Source organism: Centroberyx gerrardi, chromosome 7, assembly GCF_048128805.1.
Source record: "Centroberyx gerrardi isolate f3 chromosome 7, fCenGer3.hap1.cur.20231027, whole genome shotgun sequence".
Classification (NCBI taxonomy): Eukaryota; Metazoa; Chordata; class Actinopteri; order Beryciformes; family Berycidae; genus Centroberyx; species Centroberyx gerrardi.
Window position 1 is genome coordinate 21,743,211 of NC_136003.1, and position 15,316 is coordinate 21,758,526.

Below are 15,316 nucleotides of genomic sequence, written 5' to 3' on the forward strand. Positions count from 1 at the left end.
TCCAGTGTGCGGTGGGGGAGAGCAGGGCAGGAGGTGGGGGGTGGAGAATGATGTTGCAGCCAAGTTTGGTGATATTGATACAGCTGTGCCATAATTACACGATGACCTCACCGGCCACATCCAATCAAATCTAAAATAACATACCACACACAGCCAATCAAAACTGTAATAACGTTGGCAATTAAAGAAAAGGAAATGGATACCATAGTGAACCAAGCACTGCAAGTTATTCCTCTTATACACATAACGAGCTCCACTGTATAAACACAATATAAACAATACGTAACCAAAAAAAAAAAAAAAAAAATTTAACTGCAGCTCCAGAATCCACAGACTTGCTCAAGAGCCGACAGCCCGTCCCACATTCAGTATCTCATTGCTCTCACTGAATAATCAGGAAACTTGACATCCAGCCATCACTTTTTCCCTGCTAAAGTCCATGGTGACTAATGGCCAAAGCGTGCCGCCTCATATTAAATTTCTCATTGAATAATTTGACAGGAGTCATAATGTCGAATTGATCCATCTGCCCTGGATCCACACATCTGTGACTGAGGTTTTCACGTGATGATGACTGTTCGCACACGCTGCTGCTTGCCAGCTGGGCCGGTCCTGCCTGGAGATTGAGTGAGTGAGTGAGTCATGCCACCGGAGCCATGGGCCTAATATCAGCCCAGGGGAACAGATAGACTGCATCATTACACAGTTGGACTCCTAGTTAGATTGGGGCATCGCTCACTGTGAAACGGACATAAGCAATCATTCCTTGTTGTTGGATGGTGGATGGTGGGAAATGTAAAGAGGATTCAAACTTTCTGCTGGTTTTTACTAAGCCTGTGTATTCTGTGTGTGTGTGTGTGTGTGTGTGTGTGTGTGTGTGTGTGTATGTTCAAGTGTTTCAAGACCAGGGACTAAGTGTAATCTTGGGGAAGATCCAGTGTTTACCCTAAAAGTCAGATTTTGGCAACGTTGCAGCTGCCATGGAGAATGGTCCATAAAGTGACGAATATCACTGCTGGATAACAGAAAAGAAAGCTGGGTTTAATTAACAGCTCACACGAATTCTTCTACGGCTGGCAGTAATCGCACTAACCTAAAACAGACTGAATTAGATATTTTTCCTTATAGTGAAACAGCAACAGAACCACAGTTTTTACTAACTTTGAGTTAGTTGGTGTTGCTAACACAGATAGTTTCTCTACTTTTATGCACACATACACACACACACACACACACACACACACACACACATACACACACGCACACACACAAATGATCTTCAATCATCACATCATCTTCATCACTCAATATTTCTAGAATACAGAGATGCAAACCAAGGTCTTGGATTACCTACCCTCCTTTAAAAAAATACCATATTCTGTTCTCATTTTGTGCAACCAATTGTTTTGCAAGAGTAGGTGTCGCTTTTTTCAAATGGTGGTTATCTCATTTTACACCGAAGCTTTTCAAATACATTCACACCGCCGCCAATGGAAAGAGTCACTTATTGTTCTTGTTGCGGGATTTTTACTACTGTTCATATGAACCCCTTCCTCCTCTCCAGTTCTAGCTTTCTACTTCAACTTTCTAATAGTCACCTAATCATTTGCACTGTTGACCTCAACAAGTTCCAATAACACTCAACTCAATAGTAGGTCTCCAACTTTGAGAAACAGTCGTCCAACCTCTGGTACAAGACCCTGTAACTCAATGCAACGTACAAAGGGAAAAGACAGAATGTTCATTAGCTCTCCAACTTGGCTCCTTCTGGAGGTGAATTGATGGAACGACCGCAGTGAAATATTGCTCTTACCCTGGCCTCGGACCACACTTGCCCCCTAACCCCTTCCTCAGCCGCCCCCTGCCCCCCGCCCCCCGCGCCCCGCCCCCTCCAAACAGCCCCGAATTCCAGGAAAAGTTGGAGCGAAGTTCTGGGTTCCATAAATCACAGCTCCACTCCCTGCAGCCGCTCCCTGCAGAGCACCGAGGGAGAAACATCATCCCCTTCCCTTTCCCCCACCCCTCTCCACCCCCCCACCTCCCCAACAACTATTTTAATGCAGTATAGAGTAGCAGATGAGAACTTCCTCACCACTTTACCACAGCCTCACCGGGTGTCTGTTCCACTTTGAGTCGCTCACTCGCCGCTCAGATCTTTACGGCCCTGTCTGTCCCACCACAGTGGCGTCAACCCAGAATTATTTACCTGTTAGTGTTTCCGCATGTGGTCATAGTGTCGTTAGCCTTTTATTGCCCGCAATCCACAACAGTGCCATTCTCCCTCATCTGACTGCTATCTCTAACAGTAATTTCACAGGGAGCACAGTGACAAACAACAACTTTGACCAGAAACCTCCTGCAGTAAAAAATCGTTGTAGGGAAACTAATGTTGCAAAATCACAGAAGTGACTGAAAAGGTCAGAGCTCCGAAATATGAGCTGGGACAAAGTTCCATGATGCAACACCCTCTAATGGAAAAAAATTCCCTTTCACAAGTGTTGTTTTACTGTACTGCTGGAGAAGTGTTTTATTGATTGGCCTGTGATTATGCTGAAAAAGAGCGTGTGACTGCTGCGCTATAGCCCAACCCGTGTGAGTGATAGACCTGTCTGTGCATGCCCATTAGACGCAGTCAAGCTGATTAATAAGCAGGGTTAGTTTCACATGTGGATGACATATCCATCAAAGGGCAGAGTTTCTGGGACAGTCAGGCCAAGGGCTCTGACAGGAACTCTCGGCCCAGCTCTCATGAATAGCACATAAACAGAGAACATCCGTAAACAGTTTAGAGGACCCGTTTGGAGTTCGCTCCAAATGGGTGGGTGGGATGGAGGGATGCAGAAAGGGGACGGGGACGGGGACTGGGACTGGAAGGGTGAGAGAGTGAAGCGCTGCAGCTGATATTCCCTCCATGGCGGCCCAATAGGGAGGAGCAACATCAGGCCTCTGCGCTCCTCTGGGACGCTCTGCCTGTACAAACAAACCGACCCCGGGCCTCTGGTCTAATGGGAACCAGACCTGCTCAGGAACCAAATCCCCTCTCTCTCTCTCTCTCTCTCTCTCTCTTTCCCTCCTCTTCTCTCTCTCTCTCGCTCTCTTTCCCAGTACAACCAACGCTCCACCAACGCACACTCCAGCTGAAGGACGCACTTCAATTATCCCAAACAGACCTGAAACTATTCCCTATTCCCTTTCCCAGTTTTCCCACACAGCAATGGCTCATGACGTTCCACCTTTCTACATCAGTGCTGACCCTCCTTGACCCTGGAGCAGCCAGACTCCAGCGACCCTCAGTTATCTCCGCAGACACTCTCTCTCTCGCTCTCTCTCTCTCTCTCTCTCTCTCTGTCTCTCTCTCACACACTTTCACATGCTCTCTCTATCACACTCCTTGTCTCTTTCCATCTCTCTCTCTCTCTCTCTCTCTCTCTCTATCACACTCCGGCTCTCTTTCCTTTTCTCTCTCTCTCTTTCTTTCTCTCTCTCTCTCCCTCTATCTATATATATCCCATACATATACACAATGCTTTCCATTGAGTCATGTTGAAACTGGCCCCCTTTTAATTTTTGCTCCAGTTCATTTAGTCTGTTCTGCACTTCTCACCTATCTCTATCTCGATCTTTCTCTTCTCTCTATCAAATGTGTTACCCAGTTTCACATGGTCGCTTCCAGCATGCCGGATAATGTCGTTAAACAGCAAGGCTCATGCTTTACCAGTAACAGCACAATTAGATCTCCAGCTAATGACGAAAGCATCCCTAATCTGTGGCTCTATAGGCTAGAGGCACCATGGCGGACTGCTGGGTGCCGAGTGAGAGCAGCTCATCCCTGGCTGGAAGTCTGAATGTTCTCATTGTGAAGGATCAGAGTTTATCTGTGAATGAATGTCCTCCCAGTCTCACTGCTGTCTCTGTCTGAATGTTCTGTTTCACTAAAGTATGAATATTGGCCGCGAGTCAGAGGGAGGAGAGAACGGCTCTTAAAACACATAGAGCCTCCACATGGACTGCACATACAATACAGAGAGGGCGGATTGTGATAGGGACTAGTGACAGACGCGTGGCTTTGTTTTAACTGCGTCTCCTTATCACTGCATTCTTCCTGAACGATAAGCCCAAGATAAAATACGTGTTAACGCTTCCTTCTGTTGCTCGTCTTCTCACAGTGCGAAGCTGTGTGCGCGCAAGTGTGAGTGTGTGCTTCTTCTCCCATTTTCAAGGGCAAAGAAAGCCCATTATTTGTGCGTGTCAGAATCAGCGATCGAGTCGCTGCTGCCAAGTGCCTGGAAGTACAACAGATTTGTTGAGGAGAATGGACTGTGCCTGAGGAGTTGGAAGGGATTCACCAACACAGGATCTGACTGTTCAGCTCTGTCTCCCTCCCTCACATCTGGGCACAAACCCACCAATGTCCCTGTAGGCAGAGATCTGTGATGAGCTGAGCTGAGCTACTGCCTAGCTCCCAGTCAGTCCCCCCCCCCCCCCCCCCCCCCCCCCGGCTTTTTGCCTGGCCTCGTGAGCTCCTCTGGGGTGCTCTGTTTTTCTCCTCTTCTGTCGAATTGCTATGGGCTTTCTGGCAGTACTAGCGTCTTTTTATGCCGTGCAGGCCGGGAGTGGCCAAGCCCAGACGCAGCTCTCTGGAACTGAAATGTGTTTCAGTTCTGCGACGTCAGCACAAACCAAGACCTGCCGGTAACAAACGTGTTGCAACTCACTCACTTCTGGCTCCCCTAAAGAGGTTAGGAGAGGGAGGTGTGTGTGGGAAGTGAGAGACATTTGTGTGAAAGTGTGCTGGAGTGTTTGCAACATCGAGTGCCTGTTGGTATTGGGTGTTTGATCTAATGTATATAATGTATGGTTCCATGCGATCGTGGTTGCTTGCATCCATATGTGTGTGTGTGTGTGTGTGTGTGTGTGTGTGTGTGTGTGTGTGTGTGTTTGCATGATAGCCTCAGGATACATTTGGCTGGTGCTGAATATATTGACTGTAAACATGTACTCACATGCCACAGTTTTGATGGATGAAATGGGAATGGATCAATACCGAAGCACAGAACGCTCACCCCCTCTCCCCCGAACAAAATATCCTGTGGTTTGTTATTGTGCTGTAATAAGCTATTGTTCTTTGTGAATAGCAGCTTTGCCTGTTTTTCATGTAATCAAAACATACTTGATTCTTGCAACGTAACCACAAAGAAATTACATGTAATACGCTACCCTTGATAAGGCCAGGTGGGTGTGTTTAGCTAAGAGTTGAATCCGTTTATATTCCCACTGATGTCATTTGTTGAGGCAACACAGTTCTGGCAGGAAGAGGCTAACAAACAGTCAAGGTCATTGACCCACTTCAGGGAAAAAGCCACCAATCAGTGCACGTTCCTGATGTTTCAAAATAGCAATGATTCCCTAATGTGAGATTGTAGACAGGGGAACCGAGTATTCTGTGTCTATTAATGGTCAAATATACACCACGTCTTCCGTCATTTGCTAAAAGTTCCCTCCTCTTCTATCCTTTATTCTCTAAACTGCTCTCTTCCTCCACATTGTTCCACTGCCACGTTGCAGCCCAGTGCAACTGGGGAAGTTGAGACACCTGGATCTAGCTAGGTTTTCCATTGAGATTGTTCTCCTTCCAGGGCAGTTAAAGCCATAGTCCATGGTCATGTGATGACCGTGATGATGATGTGGCGTGGTCTGATAGTGAGAAACAAGTGAGCGAGGGGACTCCACACCCCCACGGCCCCAGAACACTCTCCCCTCTCCTGAATCAAATGCGTGGGGATGTGTGGGATTACTCTCACAGGAGGAACATGAACCCTCTGACTTCCTGCCCACTGATGAGGTCACCGGTCTCAGTGGGAGTGTCTGTGAAATGCCTGCTCCATAACAGCCCACTGATGGCAGGGCAGTATGGGAGGGGGAGGAGGGACGAGGAAGAGGAGCAGGAGATGCAGTGGGGGTAGAGGAGGAGATGACAGGTTGATGTGGGGGGGGGCAAAGGAGGAGGAGAAGGAGGGGGAAAAAAACGAGTGTCCAGTGCCTGTCTCCAGTGAGCCCAAGGCTCTTGGCAGAGCGCAGCATGTGTTCGTGTTATGGAGAGGACTCTGTTCTCTCTTAAAAAATTAGACAAAGGGGGTGGGGGTGTGAAAACGACATAGCCAGGAAAATCTCACGAAATGGCGGAGAATGTTCCAGAGCTGCCTGACAAACTCTCTGCATTTCATTAATCACAGATGGTTCGTTGTAGTAATTGCTTTAGTGAGGCGGTCCGTGGCCCTAAAATCTCCCTACATGTACTAATCTATGGGTTCAGATAAGAATCAGTACTCCATTAACCAGAATGCTCTGCTTCACCCCGAGGCTGGATTCATTTATGACTGGCAACATGTGGCCTCCAACAAGCCAGATGATTGTGTCTTGAGTTTTTACAATGGTCATGCTGTCACAATAAAGTAACTTTGGACAAAAGAGACGTCTAAAAGAGAGCGTTAAGAGCCCCTAACCTGCGGTATCTCATGCTGTTCCCTGTCAGCTGGCCTGCCTCTCGCTGACTGCAGGCTGATCTCAGTGCGCTCTTGATTACAGAGCGGGCTGCCCCGACTCTCAGTGAAGGTCAGGTTGCTCTGAGGTGATTTCTGCTCCCTATAGGCAGTGAGGACCTGGGCTGCTGTGCGCCTGACAAGGGGGAGCACCTGGTGCGCTGCGCCTGAGGCTGCGGTCCTATAGGTAGGGGTGAGGGGAAGGAAGGGAGGGGCAGGATGGTGATCGCACATACAAAGCCATCTTGTTTTAGGCCAGGCTCAGATGGAACTGCTCTGTTGCCAAGGGTCCCGGGCTCCACATCCTGCCGCCCAGTGAAAGGCCCAGTCTTCAAACAAGTTGCATGAACAAAGACCCATACAGGCTGCGAGCTGCGCACGCACATGCATGCACCCACCCAAACACACACACAGAAAGAGTACACTGTATTTCACTATCCATATCTCCCTCCATCTCTGTCTTTACCTCCCCCCTGCCACCCTCATTCATACTCCAAGTATTTCTCAAGAGGTCATGCTTTCATACCCTAACTCACACAACAATGTAATTACGCTATTCTCTGTAAAACACACACAGACACACACAAACACACACACTCACTCCCCCTCATCGTCTCCCTGTCTCACCCTTGGGCAGTAACAGCATAATGCCTTCCAGATGTTGAGATGCTGTACTCTCCAGCCTTACCAAACTCTGGAAGTTAAGTGCCCCTCTCTCATGGCGTTAATGGTGCCCAGGAGGCCTCCGAGGGGGGAAGGGGGTCACAAGACCTTTCAAGCTCCTACTGGGTCTACAAAAAGGCCCATGCATCCTTTCCCTTTCACAAGGTAATCGCTAATCTGTCCTCTCTTTGCACTGATCAGCAGGGCTTCAAACGAAAAGCTGCATGAGGAACATGGGTGTGGTTTGAAAGACATCCTGGTAACATTTTGAGAAAAGAAGGTGGGCTCGCATACATGCAAACAAAGTCCTCTTCTGCAGCTGTCCTCTGTCCAGATGGGTAGTGTGGTGGTAATACTATTGGGTTTCATTTGTCTGCATCCTCGGGTTGGGCCTTTGGGTATCTCGTGTCAGCTGCTCCTCATCAGCCCAGGGCTTATTACAGTCCTACCGCTGTTTCCCTTCTGTCCCTTTAATGTACTTCTCAGTCTAGTGCTGTGAGCATCCAGCGTAGAAAATCAATGACCAGCCTCAAGAGCCAGCTTATGTTACTGTCTTCCCTCCTTCGCCTCCCCTTGACCCTTACTAAATGATCTTGTGTCACAGTCTCAGATTTATGTCCCATACCATGTCCCAAGCTGCGCTCTATTAATCCGTGAAAAGCCGATCATTAGGCCATATCTGTTCCTCAGTGTGGACCCTAAAGCGCCATGGGACATGGTAGAGAGCCACAGTCCCACAGGCCCTGCTTTTTAGTATGCTAATCTCTTCTTTAGAACCAGTGCTGGATCTCATCTGGCTGCTATAGGCTCTACTGCTTATTTATTCATGATGTTTTGCTAGACAACCTTGGGGTGGTTGGATAGTGAAATATTAATATCAGTGACACAGGACTGCTTCCAAAGGCGGTTGTGGAACATACTCCCGGGAAAACTGCAGAGATCAGTGAGTTTCTGTCGTATTGGCAAACTAGCAGCGTAGCAGGGCAGACTATTAGAAATATACTAGTATGGCTGGGGCAGAGGGACACTGAGCGAGACAACACAACAACATTTTGGCAGGCCAGAGGATCCGCTGGGTCCTGAGGCCATGAGTGGGGCCACGGCCTCAGCCTCAGACCCAAACCAGAGAGAGTGGGCTGGAGAGAGTAGGAAAAAGCTCCAGGCTGAGCAGCTCTGTGAGAATGTGTCCATCTGCAGCACATGTTGGAGACCGCCCAAAACAAACAAGTTAAAATTAAACCACAGAAAGACAGCCAATCTCCATGTTTAAAGTTCTTACAAACAGAGGATTACCGTGTTACCATTTCAAAGGTCTGAGAAATTGTCAATTTTGTGGTTTATCCGACCACAATACAACCAATAATCTCTGTAACAGTTACACCACTGGCTGAGGAACAGCTGGTTGCCACATAATGTAGTTATGTAGTAATGTAGCACAACTGATAACAGTTTTAAAGGGAAAGCTGAGGATTTTTATTTCAACTGAGGCATGTCTCAACAAGCAAGCCACATCCTATGATGGTCAAAAACTTTTCACAGTTTCACATACGAGTTCTTTAGAGCAGTAATACTACTCACCCTCACACATATAGAAGTAAATGAAATGGTTTGCATATACAGTACTTCTAAGAGAAATTCTTTGTAGTAGCTTTGAAACCAATGAAAAGCTTTGTTCCAAAATGAGATATCCATTTGAAAAAAGTGACATTCACCTTTGACTGCTGACATCAAAGTAAGACTCACAATTGAAAGCTATTTTATGACCAGTGCCCACATTGTACTAACATTTTTGAGGATAGAATTATCTATATTGAGTGTTGATTTTAACATGAAATAGCTATGGTTAATAAGGGCTTTTTAAGAGTGCCTTGGATTTTTTTCTTATCTTTTTTTCCTTTATCTATATTGAGTATTTTAAGTTCAAGCAACACTATCTCTGTAGATGGATATACTGTATAGTGTTCACAGGACACTGCTACCAATTTCTCAAAAACAAAAACACCGGTGTGTAAACAGAAATTGAATACATGCCTGAAAAGGGCCTTGGTAAGTGATAAGTAGGACAGGCTTCTATAATCCTGAACCTCCCTTTTAGGTCAATGGCACAGGAGATTGTTTCACAAACACCACACTGTAATGAAACCAGACTAATGTAAGTCAAACCTGAGCATGCAGTATCGTTAGAGCTAAGTGACGCCTCATGAAATTTGCCTTTGAATCACATTTCCTGCCAAATGTCCTGTTCAAAGTTCACTTGCAGCTTTTGCTGTTTGGATTCGCTGTGTTTGATGTCAAGAAGAAAAATTAACCATCTCCTTACAGTTTAGATAAAGAGAGCGTGGAGGGCTCTGACCACACACGTGATGCATTCTCTTCCCCTCCACTGATAATGATTGATTCAAGGTAAATGTGAGTAACAGGAACCCCATGTTCAAAACCAGTTGCCTCTGACCTTGCTAATTGGGTTTTCCCACGAGCTTTGTTACGGCCTCAGAGTGACTGTATGTGGTTGCTGTGGTTGCCACTGCTGAGGTTTCCCAAATCCATATTATATACAACTGGGTGCAGCAGCCCCCTTCCTCCACCAATACCAAAAGCCTTGCCTGCTTTATAATGCTCTGTGCGGCAACAGCATCCTGTTTACTGCCTTAAAGATAACGAGAAAAAGAGAGAGAGAGAGAGAGAATTCTTGATAATCTTATGACAATCTTATGCTCACTTTATGTGTTTTACTGTTTTGTTTTGGTTTGTTTTCCCTGAAATCTATTTAATGTCTTTTATTGATGATTGTTTTCATCCATTCACTTTGGCAACACATGAATGTACTAGTCATGCCAATAAAGCAAGTTGGAATTGAAATTGAAAGAGAAAGAGACAGAGAATGAGAAACCTGATCGGATTTCTACGTCGGTACAAGAAACTGTGTTGGAGGCCGGAGCCGTGGCGTTTGATTTGACACTATGCTGCTATCTAGTGGTGACTAATTATGAACCGGTGTGGCTTTACTGGTGAGACCTTGGAAAACACTGTAAAACAAAGTAAAATCAATCCCATATGAAATGTTGAAATGTTTATTATGTCTAAATGAGCTTGGACAGTCAATAAAACTTAGTATCCGTATAGTGTAAACGAAGACGTCCAGAATAATGGCTTGTGTGCTGTGATTTACAGTGGGCCAACCTCCTTGTATTCAACATGTGGGGGAGCCAGAGATCAGGGAGAATATTTATGTCTTCAGAAACATATCACTCACAAATGGTTCACGTTTCTATGCAGTGACCTCTCCAGCATCATACTGTAGTGGGTTATAAGCGATAACACAATCACATATGTTTTCCTTCCACCTGGGGATGCATTGCAATTCATGGCCAGACGCCATTATTGTGAGCTGTTGACAGGTTTGGATATCATGCAAAAGAAGCGTTTGGAGGATTTCTCCTTGGAGCAAAATCACCAAGATGATGCAGGAGAGTCTTTGTCAGTCAACTGGAAAAATATTTACAGTTTATCACTCCCAAATGCATTACATCACCTTTTATAATCCCTCCACGCAGCACATGTCCCACCCAAAAACCCACTTTTTTCACCCTCTATAAATAAATCAAATACTACAGTGAGGCTGCTGCAAGTCCAAATGATCATTGATTTAAATGCATCTTTTGTGTTTCATTATTCATTATGAAGTCACTGGTATGAAACCTAATTTGGAAAAGCTGAAAAGGCCTCCATCAGAAATCTTTGTCTTTGTCCTCTGTCTTTCACTAACCATTCCCAGATGGCGATGATGTCAAGCTTTGCGTTCCAGAGCAATGATCCTCTCTTGGGACCATCAGGCCTAGATAGGGCACAGTGGTTAGAGAGAGCCTCCTTTGACCGAAGCACCCGGGTTCAAGCCCCTTGTGTCGGCAAGCATCCGCCCTGCTGAAGTGTCCTTGAGCAAGACACTAAATCCCTACCAGCTCCAAGCACGCTGGTGTAGCTGCTCCGACACCGCTGGAAGAGAGCAAGTGAAAAAAAAGAAAGAAGAGAATTTCCTGACCGAGATTACAATAAAGTATCACATTTTTATTCTGGAGTCTGTGCAGCACCATATAAATCAAAAATCTGTCTTGTTTCATCAGGCTCAAGACTCCTACGGTTGTGATCAAGGGGCTATTTAGATGATCCTCTGCCTCCCCGGCCACCTGGGAGGTGCTGGATGAATTGGACTGTTGTCAGTAAGTCAGGGGCAAAGAGGGGCCCTCCCACATGGGAAAGGGCGGATTGTTCTTGGAGAGGCTTTCTCCTATGACTCAGCTGGACAGGAGCTGTGAGCCTCCCTTCTCGAAACAATGCAAATTACTCCGAAAGGAGGGCAAGGTCCCTCAGACAGCTGAAACCCATCAGCCATCGGCGCTACCCCCTTCCTCATTTCCAACTGAAGAGAACTGTTGCATATAAAAGGAGGTGGGAGAAGAGTATAAAGGGGGAAGGGGAAGGGTGGTTAGAAAAGACAAGACAAGAAAGGGAAAAAAGGGATTTAGGCCAACACCTGTATGTTGACTCATGCTGACACGTAGAGCACCAAATCTACTCAATGCATGCACAAAACATAGGATATAATTTCTTTGTTAAGTGCTTTAGCAAGCATTGACAGAGGGTGAAAGAGTGGAATAGACTGTAAACTAATACAATGCAATCAGCGAGTGACAGACAGAGGGGGCTGTGGGTTTGAGGAAGAGGAAGGGAATCTGCTGCATGTTGGGTCCGGTCAGCAGACAGATTACAAGGTCATCAGATAAGGAACAAGACCAGGGGAAGAGGCTACTACACGTAATCTCAGTCACTTATTACGGGACAGTGGCCATCTTTGGCACGGCTCCACTTCTGACACTGATTTTGAGAACACTCTTCCTGCCATGGCTGCCTTGTCGTCGGCTCCTTGCAGTGTCCTCATAAAGTGGATATTTCCTGTTTGTTATCTGGTTCCTGCATACACTACCTCTTCCCTGATCGCACTGAATATAGTTGATTGGCCTGGAGGGTTTCCATCGTTAACTGTTTAACCATGTGTTTCTTGCTCTGCCTTTATCTACAATGAAAGTTGATGGACTAAAAAAAAAAACTGTTTATTTTTGCTCTAAGAACTTTGAAAGGACGTGTCTGTGATTGAGGAATTGATACAACCACCCCCAACTCAGTTCAGGAAATTAACAGCTAAACCACTTAAAATATAACAGGAACAAATCCACCCATACAGAAGTTTGCAGTAAACCTCATAAAAAGTTTCCTGTTCCAGCAACCAATTTGTATTATTTCACCTTCTCTACTGAGAACAATTGCTATGCTATTATATTATGAATATATTATATGATAAAATGTAGTTTAGACTTTATATCATAGTAATGCAGTGATTATAATTTCTTCACACACAAAGGTCTTTCATGGAGAACTGACAGAATGATAAAGAAGGCGTATAGGAGAAGGTTCGCATCTGTTACACTGGAACCTCCCCAAGAGAGTTTGTATGGAAGGAGATATACAATATCCTTCCTAAAAGCACATATGTATTCCAGATTTGACCTGTGCTCAGGCTAATGATCAAGGAAAGAATGCGATCCTTGGCAGGGGAGTTTCTCTTTGTTAACACTGGGGCCTGTAAATCCTCAACACTGAGCGGGGGATTTGTGCAATATGAGGTCTGAATAGAAATCTAGGAATGTGTGTAGAACATAAATATTTGAATGTGAACACGACTGGCTTCCATTAGGACAAATACAGATTAGTTTTGGGATGCATGTCGTAGTTTTAATCTTGAATTCCTGTGAATTTCTCTGAGTCAAAATTGGCAGGGGAACTATCTTTAGCTTAATGAGTGAGATAAACCTCTTTGGAAATCAAGATGAGTAAGCTTGGGGATGTTTTTCCCAGCAGCTCGGCCAACAATTTTTACTATGTAGGAAGCAGAGTCTCATCAAAGTTTTCCTATGAGCCAGTGCATTTTTGGAAACCCTGTACACGGAGTGTGTCCAGGCACCGGGAGTGCTTCTCATGCGCGAAACGCAGAAAATGGCTCCAAAATGCCAGCAGTTGCACAAGGAATCCGCGGACACAGAGGGACCTCTGTTAGACTCATGTCTTCTCCATGATCACATTACAGTGAGCTTTGCCTCAGTTAAGTCAATGGACAACAGTCATATTGTTGTAATGCGAACGTCTCTGGGGTTATTCTCTGTATTCACAATTCTTGTTTTTCAGTGATAAATGCCCACTGAGTTTTCAACACAGATGCTGAGGGGGCGGACTGTACTCAGAGGTGTGAGAAAAGAGAATCTGGTCACCGAAAGCTGACGTGGGTTTGGCTCTGAAGTACAAGGTCACCCTATCAGTGTCCAGAGTTTGTGTATCAATCACAGCCGGCGCCCGGTGTGCACTCACTGCTTCAATACACAGCCTATCCTCAGGAGGTTTTTTCCCCTTTTCCTTCATTGTTTCTGTCTCTTTAGCCCTTTTCATTGTTTCTTTTTCATATCTAGTCTTTCGCAATAAGAAGCTGCTGCTGAAAGAGTTAGTGTCGTCTCCTGGAGCGGCTGCAGGATCCTCGCTGTATTTACTTTCCCCAGCCAGCAGGCTCATCACATTCCATTCACTTTTCCTCCCGCTCGTTGTTCTTTGTGCCCTGGCCTGTACAGTATGTGTACAAGTGTAAGTGCACTGTATGTGAGCTAAAAGGGCACATACAGCGTGTAGTAGCAGCGTCTCAGCTATGAATGAGATCAACTGAATTTTGGGGGATTTTTACGTGAATCATGTGGGAACTTACTTTCTTTTCCCCCTTTGCTTGTTTACTGTTGTATCAATTCCCTCGACTGTTTCTGTTTCTGTTTCCTTCTGAATGTCCAGGGGTTTCCATCCTTATCTGAGCTTAGTTACTTTGTTGTGTTCAGTGTTACAGCATATGGAGGACAGAATTAGAGCAACACAGAGAAGATTATAGTCATTCTGTATGTAAAGTGTAGCACAAACACTGCCATGGTAAAGGGTTTATTTTCCACCAGGGCCATCCATTGTAAAGGTGTCTGCCCTCACCATAATATCAAGGAATTATCCCTTATTTTTTCTATCAAATGAACAAATTTGTATATAGTTGGTATCTCTTTTACTGTATATAAAAATCTCAGACAGTGTAGCGTGACTCGTGAGAATAAGTTAACCAAGATTAACCACTTTCACTTTTCACATCATTAATTTTCCTGTGACAGTGCTTTCACTTGTTTAAACATCTGAGGACAGTTCACCCAAATGAGCTGGAAAATGCAAAGCTCTCTGAGGTCCCTCCCAGCGTGTCTTGAAAGGAACAGGAAGTACCCTTAAAATCAAGCTGATAACATGCAAGGATAACGTTTGGAGACTCAGGCATAAGCCTCTGAACATTTCAGTCCTGTTTGGCAGCACCGTTTGTTTAGTTTTCTGTTCCTTTGACCCTGTCGCTTGGAAACAGAGGCCCCTTGTTGGGAGATTAAACTTTGCTATTGGCAAGTGTTCGTTGGCAATTTATTGAAATTCTAATAACAATCTTCTGTGTTTGTTATGTGAGGCTGTATGAACCGCCAACAATGGGGCGAGAGTGGAGGCAAAATAGTGCCTGTTTTTACTTTCTTGTGAATAGGGAGTGTTTTAGAGACATGACTGGAATCCCAATGCTTGTTTTCTCAACACAAACCCCCTGTTGTCTTTCAGGGACTCCCTCCCTGCATATCATCTTCTATCTCCCCTTCAGCTCCCATCTGACAGATTGTTCAAATAACCTTTGACCCTAACTGGAGTAAAGACAACTTGCAGTGTGCAGCTGTTTATTCTCAGCCACCTTTGCAGCTTTCCACTGGTCTGCCTGAAGTTACCTGGAGCTCTATCAGAGGAAGTGCTAGGACAGGAAAAAACAGATTATTTTACCATTTGAGTATAACTACAAATAAACAGTTTGTGATCAATATCTCTCTGGGCTTCAGTTTTTAACAACAGCGAGAGCTCATGGAGGTCCTGATTATACTGTACACGCTCTATGTCCTCCTACAAAATGTGTGTCTCAGCCTCCAGTTTTGTTATTTATGGCTGGAGCTATTACAGTCTCCCAC